Source organism: Rhinatrema bivittatum, chromosome 8 (genome assembly GCF_901001135.1).
Source record: "Rhinatrema bivittatum chromosome 8, aRhiBiv1.1, whole genome shotgun sequence".
Classification (NCBI taxonomy): Eukaryota; Metazoa; Chordata; class Amphibia; order Gymnophiona; family Rhinatrematidae; genus Rhinatrema; species Rhinatrema bivittatum.
The window spans coordinates 3,862,015-3,869,545 of record NC_042622.1 but is presented as its reverse complement, the minus strand read 5'-3'; the positions used below and the strand labels follow the sequence as shown (position 1 = coordinate 3,869,545).

At 44.7% G+C, this 7,531-nt stretch overlaps 1 protein-coding gene across 1 annotated transcript in view; it reads left to right on the top strand.

The window, feature by feature from the left end:
- Window positions 1–2,078: 2,078 nt before the first annotated feature.
- CSNK2A1 (casein kinase 2 alpha 1) overlaps window positions 2,079–7,531 on the top strand; it is a 127,510-nt gene continuing 122,057 nt past the window's right edge. Inside the window, exon 1 of the mRNA XM_029611050.1 lies at window positions 2,079–2,211. The gene's annotated coding sequence lies outside the window, so the exon portion shown is untranslated. The remainder of the gene's footprint in view (window positions 2,212–7,531) is intronic.

The following is a 7,531-nucleotide window of genomic DNA, read 5'->3' as shown; positions in this document are numbered from 1 at the left end:
ACGAGGGAGCATATAAGGAACTCCCTCAGAATACCTTAAAGGACCAGGTGCAGCTATCTGTATCAGTCCTCCTTAACTCTCAAGCTCGCAAAGGATTCTGGGATAGGGTGGAGCCCTGCAAGTGGGGACAAGAGACCAGGGCCAGAGGGATGAAGGAGGCACAGGGAGGGAGACAGAAGCCTCAAAAATACGAACTGTAAAATATGATTGTTTTTGGTTGAAGTGCTCCACAATAAAGATTATTACCAGAGTCCAGCCTGTAGTGTGTTTTCTGGCTTGTCCTGACCGCTTGGCATCACATTTGGTAACTGGTTAAAGGGCTGGAAAGAGGATAGAAGTAAATGGTCTTTTCTTCAAATGGAGAACAATCATTAGTGGAGTACCACATGGATCAGTACCAGCTCTTCTGGAAAAGGGAATAAGTAAGGTAATCAAAATGTGCAGATGACACAAAAATTATTCAAATTTGTTAAAACAGCAGTAGATTGAGAGGAACTGCAGAAGGTCCCTGGGAGACTGGACAACTAAAAGGCAGATGAAAGTGTAGAAAAGTGCAAAGTGATGCACATAGGGAAAATAATCCCAGCTCCAGGAAAACTATGCTGGGTTCTGTATTGGGAGTTACTACCCAGATAAAGGACTTTGTGGAGTCTATGTCATCAGTACATTGAAATCATCAGCTCCGTGTGTGGTGCAAACAGAATGTTAGGAATGATTTGAAAAGGAATGGAGAATGAAAAAATCTCATTGCTTCTGTATTGTGCTATGACACAATGGCATCTTGAGTATTGTGTGCAATTCTGGTCGTCCCATCTCAAGAAAGACAGAGCAGAACTAGAAAAGGTGCAGAGGAGGTGACAAAATGATAAAGGGGAAGGAACATCTCTCCAGTGATGAGAGGCTACGCAGGCGAGGGCTATTCCGCTTGGAAAAGAGACGGCTTAGACAGAAGTTTATAAAATTTATTTTATTTATTTAAAATCTTTTCTATACCGTTGTTAAGCAGGTGTCATCACAACAGTTCACAATAGGGCACAAAAACTATATGTTGTATAAAGTGTCTGGAATTCTAACTCTTAAACAGGTGCCATTAAAATACTGTAACATAATTTCACAATAAATATTATTGTATTATTTACTGGGTGTTGTAAGTCATGTCCTCTTACTCAGCTATAAGATATAGTACTACTTAACTTTAGTTCTTTGTTGTTTAAAAATAAAAGGAAGAATTTAGAATAAAAAATGAGGACGACATGCTTTAAGAAAAAAAGGTGTGTGGGGGATGGAGTGGAACAGGTAAATAAAGGATGGTTATTACCCTTTCAAATAATACTAAAACAAGGGGACACTGCATGAAACTAACAAGCAGCAGATAGAAAACAAATCATAGAAAGTGCTTTATCACTCAGCATACAGTCAGGCTGTGGGATCCGTTGCAAGAGGGTGTGATGAAGGCAATGTGCATAGCAGGGTTTAAAGGAGATTTGGACAAGGTCCTAGAGGAAAAGTCCATAGCGCATTACTAGTTAGGCAGTCTGGAGAAAGCCGTGGCTATCCCTGGGAGCGAGTAACAGGGATTAGATGGACTTTATGGGACCCAGAGCCGGCCTGTGCTGGATAGAGGGGAGCGAGAGGCCTCCAGCACACACTTACTCTCCCGACAGATACTGCACTCAGTCCCCGCATCAAGAAACTCCACGTGGATCCCGTGCGCCGCCTGCTGCTGCTGCTGCCGCCCAAGGCCCAAGAAAACCTGCGGCTGAGAGAGAGAGCGCGAGCCCCAGCACAAAAGAGGGGGGGGGGGGTGAGAACCGGGGAAGCCACGAGGGCCTGGGTCACTAAGCCCCGAGCCCATGGACAGGAGGTCATTACTGGCCTCCGTTACACGCACTCCAGCAGCAGAGGACTACGGTTCCCAGGACTCCGCCGGTACCGACACCGGCTCCTACATCCGCCGAGCTTGCTCGAACCTCCTAGGAGCCCCGTGCGGGCTGGGCACGCGCCAGAGCGGAAGGGGCGGGGCGCCACAGAGCCCCGCCCCCCCAGGGAGCCGCAGCGGGCTGGGCGGAGCCGGAGGCCGCCTCACTTCCGCTTCCGGCCGGCCTCGCTCTGGTCCCTGCGGCTGGCGGCTGGCGGCCGAGCGGTGTGTCTCCGCCATATTGTCTGTGTGAGCCTGGCGGGAGGGAGAGCGGCGAGCGCTCCGGGCGGCAGGTAGGGGGCTGGGGCGGGGCGGGCCTAGCGGCCGACGTGCCCCGCGGGGGGAGGGCTTCCCGCCCCTCCCTCGGGTCCGGCTTCTTCTTTACGGTATTGGCCTGGCTGCCGGTGCGCGCGTCCTCCTGACAGGCCGTACCCCGAGCTCTGGGAGTTGGTTTGAGAGGCTTGGGCACTGGGCGGGGGGTCAGTGAGTGGGTGGCACCCGGGGTTGGGGGAGGGGCGCTTGTCAGGGCGAGGCTGCGGGAGGCGGGGGGGACTCGCGCTCAGGACCGCAGGTTTCTACACGTAAGACAATATAAAGTGACTTGTGAGTTGGGCTGGAGGACCAGGGATGATGTGGGTCTTCTCCTGGGGGCAGGAAAAACTCATGGGAGTGCAGTTTGTTTCAATGAGAAGGAACTGCATCTGACCCTGACCTGATCTTTCAGAACCGGGGCTTTGTGCAGTCCCTCGAAGTCTTAGCATTTCCTGCTCTTTACAGATATATAGAGGGGAACAGGGGGCATTCAGCCCATTTCAGCTTGGTTGCCTTGCAGATCCATGATGGCTTGGTTTAGCAGCAATCCTATTAAAAAAAAAAGTTGTAGTGTGAACTTTCACACCAGCATTTATAACTGACTTATTTACTGTACAGAAAGAAGTTAGTTATAAACTGAAGGTCTAGGTATATTGATTCTTGGAAAATGCCAGGCCTGTCGAGTAATCTCCAGCCGTTTGGCCTCCAGGAGTTGAATAGTGACCAAATACTGAGGTTTTTTTTCTCTTTATCATAGTAAAAGGATATATTCAGCTGCTTTTCTGTGTGTTTTCAAATTCTTAAAAAGTTATTTCAAAGGGCTTGTAAAAATAACATGAAGAGTTCACCTGTATTGCCCATTAACAGTCTCTGCCTCTACTCTTTTGGACAAATGGTGATTCGCCCACCTATAATTGAGCCTCTGCCCCAAATATATTTATTTCAGCTCACAGCCAAGAGTAAGTCTGGCCAGCATTCCCTTTGCCTGCGCATCCCTCATTTTTTTTTATGGGAGGAACATTTTTTTTCTCCCATAGAAAAACTGGGAGCCAATTTGTTCCAACCTTGTGTAGCATAGCTCACTGTTTCCCAGCCCTCTCCTGGAGGCACACCTAATCAGTTTAGTTTTCAGGATTGCCACAATGAATGTGCATGAGAGAGGTTTACATAGATTGGGGACCCAGGGTATACAAACCTATCTCATGCATATTCACTAGCTGCCAGGAGAGGGTTGGAAAACACTGGCATAGCTAATGTCCAGGTTGTAATGAGTTGTATCTATTGGCTGCGTGATTTGGGGTGTAATTGCTTGCCGATTTTATCTTATTTTCAGGTTTTATGTTTTCATTTTTGTCTGTTTTATTGTACCCTGCTATGAATTTCAAAATGGTGGACTATAAATTAAATGTAATTGATCCTTTTACTTTAAGATTTTATTCAAATAGAATTGTAAACAGTCTCTAGAAAAAGTTGCAAAATGCAGCACTTATTTTTGAAAAAGTTATATTGCTATAATTTTGTTTGCAACTGGTATGACTTGCACATTTATTTTTTATTTCTGAATGAAAACACAGGAAATAAGGGTGTCTCTAGTGTTGCATTTCAGTGTCTGTGCTTATGGCCCTAAGTCCCTGATATTTTCCAGCCAGGAGTCTGTCCTAATGGTAACAGCACAACACGTAGGACTTGTATTGTTCAACCTCTCTGTGAAAAGCACATCTATGAAAAGCAGAGATCACCTGAAATATACGAAGTACCCATTTTCAGTTGCTTACGAAGACGGCCAACATCTTAATTGAAGCATGCTAAACAATCAAACCTACAGTATATATTTGTGGATAAGTCGAAAAATGTTACCCTCAGAAACAGTCCTGAAAATCGCGGTCATCTTATCCATGGGTCAGTCTACATAGTGCCAGTACAACGGCACGTGCAGTTGCACAGGCACATCCTCCCCCCTCCCAAGCCAGGGTCTGATTGGTTCACTTAGAACCAAGTGGTTGAAAGTGAGCCACTGGGACCCCGTCGGGGAGGAGGGAGGATGTGTCTGAACGATCACAAGTTTGTCGTTGTCCTCAGCAGCAGTGATGGATCTAGAGGAGTTGTGGGGGAGAAGATGTCCTACCACTACATTGAGAGACAATTGGGGGGGGGGGAAGGAAGGACATTCCTGAGCAAATGCAAGTGCCATGATTGTCCAGACAGCGGGTGAGTTAAGGAATCAGGAGTGGAGAAGGATTCAAACAGGAGGGTCAGCCACAGGGGAGGAAGGATTCAAACAGGAGAGGCACCATGGAGGAGAGAGGGAAGGATTCAGATAGGAGAGGCAGTCATGAGGGAGGGACAGATTCAGACAGCAGTGACAGCCATGAGAGAAGGAGGCAAGGATTCATACAGCAGGGACATTTTCTTAAGTTGTTAAATGTTTCTTATGAGACACTTTATTCTGCTTTTAAAAAATAACTTAAGAAAATCGCTTTTATTTATGTCTGTTTCTTAATATGATTTCACCATTTCATAAGCCGCCTAGGTTTTACCCGTGACTTATCCATGGGTGACAGATAAATCTTGATTTTTGGGGTCCAAAAATACCCTCGACTTATACATTAGTATATACAGTAAGTACCTACCATGTGCCATACCACACAGATTGACTAACAAAACACGCCACTTGTCTCGTCCTTGGCAACAGCTGCTGCCGATTTCACTCTAGGAATGATTGCCTCTCTGAAAACCTTCCTAGGCTGTTGCCTACCTCCTTAGATTGACTTAGGTGATGCAGGAGTAGAGGATGTAGATGTAGGCAAAGAGAGGGAGCCTGTCCTTTACCATTGAATGTGCAGGATTCACTTTAGTCTCTTCTAATGGCTGTGATGGGGATGACTTTCCTAGGACCCATATGTGAATAATGTTCCATTACATGGGGAATGATGGAATGGCCAAGGGCTTCTTAGGGATTGAGGGAATGAATTGGAAAATTGAGGAATCTTATTAATCACACCAAATGCCTTTTTTTTTTAAATTGAAAGTTCTTATTGACCATTAGAAGGAATGACAAATATTCCACAATACACAGATTCCAAAACCTACAAATATGGCCAAAAACTTATGAGTTTAATTGTGACCCTCCCCCCATCTGTCTTTGATAGTTGGCGAATGCTGCATAGTTAACACGGACAAGTACAAATACAGATTAATCAGTTTATAAAGCAATATATAAAGACCCAGTCTATGGGCTTATCCAACTAAAGAATCAGACTTGAAGAGCTATCCATTCTGCTCAGGCTCATCAAGCTATATGTAAAATAATATATCCGCCTATTCACAAGCAGGAGGAGATTACTACAAAGCAAGGAGTAGAGAGAGATATACACCTCCCTATTCAACCATTTGATTCTGATCTTCCAGCCATGCTATAAATTATTTCCATATCACCTAAAAGGAAGACAGTCATTCCTGTTTCAATGCTGTGAGATAAGCTAAATGGTAATGATTATACAAGCAATGGATTACCATCGGAAGCGATGGGGTAATAGACCGTTTCCATGTCTTAGCTAATTCGCATCGGGCGGCTATATAGATCTATAAGCAAAAGTGTTGAGCATATTTAGTAAGCCCCTTCTACTGGCTTGTTCATCAGAATGTATCTAGGATCCATTACTCCCCTCCTCTATAACTTGGGTATCCAGAGAGTAATTTGCTCCCCGAAAGATACCATGGGTCATTGCTACCAAATATGAAAATATGTACCCAGTTGGCCACAGTTTCTCCAACATTTATCTTGTATAGAGGGAAAAATTTTGTGGAATCTCACTGGAGTCAGGTGCCAGCGGTATAGGATCTTATGGCAATGTTCTTGTAGGTCAGCTGAGATAGAACATTTTGCTGTTCTGGCAAACACTATATCCCAATCAGCATCACTTAATGCTACTCCCAAATCCTGATTCCACTCAAGAATATGGTGATAATTTAGTTGAGCAGGTATTGAGAATGCCATAAATTTTGGACGTAATGCCTCACAGTTTATTTGATTGCTTGCAGAAGTTTTTGAAAAACAATTTAGATAATAAACGCAGGGTACCTGCTCTCAGGAGCGAAGCTAGGAAATGGCGAACTTGGGCATAGGCAAGAAAGATCTCGGGGCTTAACGTATATTTTCCCATTAGTTCATCCAATCTATAAAGTGTGCCATTCCAAAGGAGATGTCCAATATTAGTGATGCCTTGATTGATCCACCCTGAAAAAAAACTGGGATACCATACCTGCAGGGAAGGCGGAGTTTGAAATAACGTGAGGTAAAAATAATTAGCAGTACCCACCAAAGAAGATTTCCACTGGCCCCATATTTGCACTATATTGCGAAGAGCGGTTGGGGAAAAAAGAGTGGGTGCCAGGTGTGTCTGTTGCCAAGGAAGCGCCTGAATAGGCATCACGCCCACCAAGGTTTGCTCTAACTTTACCTACTGCTTCATCTCAACTTTTTTGTATACATCCACTAGGGCCTGGAGCTGGGCCGCCACATAATACCATAGGAGGTTAGGGGTCCCCAATCTACCCCCGCTCTCTGGGAGAAATAGTACTGAGCAACATACTCTCGGTGGTCGTTTCCTCCATATGAAGCCATAAATCCTCATCTGCCACTGCTTTAATATTGCAGCCAAGATAAATATTGGAATTATGGAAAAGAAGTAAAGAAGACAAGGAAGTGTGTTCATTTTAATAATGGCCACTTGTCCTAGCCAGGAAAAGTGCTCTCTTTTCCATCTATTTAAATCCAGAGAGGAATGTAGTTTAAAGTAAAGAGGTCCTTGATATGTGGCCCAATTTGCATTCCCAAGTATTTTATAGACTACTTAGCCCAGTGAAAAGGATACCTCCGTTTTATGGAACGGACTTCAACTGATAGGTTAATGTTCAAAAGCTCTGATTTATCATTTACTTTAAAGCTGGATACCTTATGAAATTTATCCAGCTTGGCCACCAGTCCTTCAAGTGACTTATTGGGTTCAGTAAGGGTAAATAGAATATCGTCTGCAGACAATGATGATTTAAAGTGTAAACTCTTGAGCCGAACTTCCATGATCTGTGCTCATAAGCGAACCCTCATAGCAAAGGGTTCCAAAAAGAGAGCAAACAGCAAATGTGACAACGGGCACCCTTGCCTAGTGCCCAGTCAAATGTTAAAGCTGGCCCCATAACCCCCATTAACTTTCACCCGTGCTTTAGGAGAATCATAGAGCTTTGCCATCCACTGACGAAAATACTCCCCAAATCACATTTTCTGTAAAAATTTGAATAAGA